At 39.0% G+C, this 3,629-nt stretch overlaps 1 long non-coding RNA gene across 2 annotated transcripts; it reads left to right on the top strand.

Annotated features, from left to right (window-relative positions):
* The first annotated feature begins 1,432 nt into the window (after nucleotides 1-1,432).
* On the top strand, nucleotides 1,433-2,779 carry LOC129757100 (uncharacterized). Of its 2 annotated transcripts, none has more exons than XR_008739618.1 (4): nucleotides 1,433-1,667; nucleotides 1,729-1,854; nucleotides 1,925-2,098; nucleotides 2,206-2,779. It is a non-coding gene; the product is annotated as an uncharacterized LOC129757100 (long non-coding RNA). The 2 variants fall into 2 exon arrangements; XR_008739620.1 differs by having other exon boundaries at nucleotides 1,729-1,878; nucleotides 1,940-2,098.
* The last annotated feature ends 850 nt before the right edge of the window (nucleotides 2,780-3,629 follow it).

The following is a 3,629-nucleotide window of genomic DNA, read 5'->3' as shown; positions in this document are numbered from 1 at the left end:
ATAAAAACTCCATAGATGTATCATGGAACATTTTTGTGCGTTCGAAGCGAGTTACCCAATAAGAAAATTATATTCAACTAGGCCGATGACATAGTGAGTGCGATGCGATGCGAATTGGCGGAAAATGTACGGACGCAGCCTATGCGAACTCGAGCGGCGGAACAAATTGACATCTGCTTCGCCGCGTTGAGTATGTCAGGTTTAAGCGATTCACATGCATTTTCATCAAATGTGGTTCACCGCATTGAATCGCATTCACCGCATCGCATCGCATCGTATTCACTACACGGTAATTTTAAATTATTCAGAGACTGATTTGTTTCGATTCAAGAGTCGCATCATGTATGAAGATGAAAACGACTGAGTAGAAAACCTTCAAAATTCTGAGTTGTTTTCATCTAGCGAGTTCCAAATCCTGGGACTTAGCAAAGACTCACACTTTTTCGAGCAAAATAGATAAAAACAACTCAGAGAGATTCAAAACACAAAATGATTGTTTGGATGCGACGCTCGGAGTGGTTGACGAAAAAATAATGGTAAGTACAATATATTTAGAATTCAAATAATAATAATGTGATTTTAAATGAAAATTTAACTAATCAATCTTTTCTTATAGGAATCGTTATGGTAGCCGGATAAATATTTCCCTGGAACAAGCCAGCAAAATTTATCATTGCCCACACCGTATCGTTGGGATCGGATAGCAAGATGCATGTCAAACTGGAGCAAAAAGAAGTGAACCAAATAAGAAAAAATCAATTCACGAACACACCGTAACTTACAGCTCTCGATCCGGATCATCCGCGTCGTGTTCGAAAATGGAAAACCAAAACACATCTTACATTGTTATCAAGGTACGATTTCAAATTGCTACCATATAATACAATATTTTTTATTTGTTTTGTTCTAAACCGTAGGATGAGTTTCTCGTCCTTTCTGACTGTTCTCATGGTTATTCTCATGGGCTGACGCGTGCTATCGCTAAGTGTCATACCAATGAATTGACTGAGGAATCGCGCCATCTCTGCATAAAAAACGAGCAAAGATTCGGATGGAGATGATGACGAATATGCGACTATATCAAGGCATTGATTTCCGTGAGCAAGGTTGGTATTGAAAGGTTTTTTTTGTTAGGAAGAAACCACTGAGACCAGTTGCTTGATTTTTGTAGCATTACCCTCCATAATTTGATGTTACTATCAGTTTAGTATACTCAGTTTAGTTTTTTTTTTTTTGAAAAATGTCTTTCGAAGCTTCAAACTACTAATGAGGTTCGATGCTACCTCAAACCTTGTAATCTTGTTAAGAACTCAAGTTCATCAGCAATACGAAGGCTGAGGAAAATCCGGCATTTTAAGTTATTGAAATACCAAAACCAAAAACAACACACAGCTGTTAATTAATTAACGTTTTTATTGACAAAACCCGTTCTCTTCTCAGTTGGCTCATATTTATGTGGATTACAAGCCAGTTTGTTATTTGTTTGCTTTCAGCAAAGGTAGTTTTGATTCCCCAGAAACATATTACAAACCGATCCTAGCAGGCGAAGTTCGCCACAGCCTTGAAATGTCTCGAAGAAAAGCGCTTCCTCGGTTGGCAAAGGCGGAGATTCACTGTCATCCAGAATGGGAATTCTTACTGTGTCCGTTGGCACCTTGAATCAGGCGGTGAGTTTTTTTTTCAACTATCTTCGTTAAAAAAATAATTGAAATTGATCTCTCGTTGCAGATTCACTCTAAGCGGAACCTCTACTGGCTAACCGCGGAGGTGTTCTGAAAGCAACCATCAGTTCACAAAACAAAATCAGAAAACGAATGCCATGCAGTACGGCAGGAATCATTAACCGGCGGAAAGGTATCCAGAGTGCATACAGTAGTAGTATTTATTATCCCTCGAATAACTCAAAGAATTCTTCCCTTAATAGATTTTATCTTTCAAGTGAACCACTTCGACTGGTCAAAATGAGTCTAGCTCAGAAGAACCTCCCACAAGCACCAGCGTGAATGCATCCCTGCAGCATCGCCTTGGAAAACCACAAATGGATAGCCCGGGTCAATGCTAGCTTGAGTCATTTAGAAATTGAAGGTTGCTTCTGAAGGTGAGCTTACCAACTGGGCTATTTGTACATTGTCATGCAGTCCTTGTTTGAAAATAAGAACTTAAAACAAACAGAACATTAATACTCCGTTTTTCCTTAACTTACAGTAACCAACCAGAAGTGTTCGAACATCATTAAAAAGTTGCACCAGCGGTAGAAGTTTATCGGTGAATCGCGTAAAGGTAGCGGGCAAAATGCCGATTTGCTCATGATCAAGAAACTGGATCGCTCAGAAGGCTACGGCGATGAAGATGGATGATGTTATGTCATATTTTAAGGATCTCATGCCAACGCCGAGCGCACCGATTGTGAAATAGATGGCGTAGAATCGGTGTTTTCATGCTGGCCAGAATGAACACGCCTTCTAGTTTTTAAGGTTAAATTCCACCGGATGCGGCGTTAGTTTTCGCTGCTGGGACCGGTGGAAGTCTCGGCAGAGCAGCAAACCATACATACTTGACGCTCTCCAGTACACCATCGGAAAATTCGTCTGTTGGCAGAAGGGCAATATGCTAATCGTCAACAGCAGAATATACTTATTGCCACACACCATCCCGGGTGGAAAAAAGCGACGAAAAATAAACTTTTTTTCAGACATTTTTCTATTTATTTTATTTGATTCAAAATTTCAATTTATTCAAAACAAAAAAAAAATAATAATTTCCTTCCGTGTCAAAATTTTAGAAATTCTGAGTTGTTTTGGCTCAGACCGTTCAAACGCGTCTTAAAAATGCCTGATTGAAAACAACTCAAAATTCGCGAAAACCCCTACTATTCATTTCTGAGTTTTGCCGTTCTAATCAAAATTTGAGTTTTCCCAGTTTTGGCGCATTTTGAATTGTTTTCCTTCAAATTTGAGTCAAGGAGAATTAGAGTGTATGTCATCGGCCTTATGCTGGAGAATGAAGAGATTTTTTTCGAATGGGAGGGAGAGAAAGTTTTTCATGGGCGTACGGAAATGGAAAAAATTAAAAAAATTAAAAATGGGACTTATTGAAAATAGGTATTTATAAAATTTAACAAAAAGTATGAACATTTGAATTCAAGATATTATAATGTGGTGAAACCGTGTACATTTCTATTTTTTTAAAAATTGTTGGTTGGTTTAAAGAGGCTGGAAGTGAGAAATACATATTCCGATGTTTATGGATACCCTCTAAGTAAGATGCTCAATTTTCACTCCTCCGTATCCCCTATCGATATCCTGCAGTACGGGAGCGGAAAATGTAGAAGTAAACAAAACACAAACAATCTCTGAAACAAACCAAACATAGCCGGTCAAACAAAATCGTTCCCCCACAATGGAAACGGAAAGTGAAGTAAACGTGAGCTGTACAAGGGTGAAAGAAAAGTGATTCCTACGCTGAAGATTCCTACGCCGTGCACCAGAGACGGGAATACTGAACTAAATGCAGCAGGAGACCGGTTGCTGGAGTCATGCAATTACCATGATAACGGCCGTGAAGTGCCGTGCAGAATACGCTTATGGTTAGAGAATATTTTGAGGCATTTCTTGTTTAAGATCCGATTT

This window comes from Uranotaenia lowii, chromosome 1 (genome assembly GCF_029784155.1).
Source record: "Uranotaenia lowii strain MFRU-FL chromosome 1, ASM2978415v1, whole genome shotgun sequence".
NCBI lineage: Eukaryota > Metazoa > Arthropoda > Insecta > Diptera > Culicidae > Uranotaenia > Uranotaenia lowii.
The sequence above is the reverse complement of the archived record's forward strand: the minus strand, read 5'-3'. Positions and strand labels throughout refer to the sequence as shown.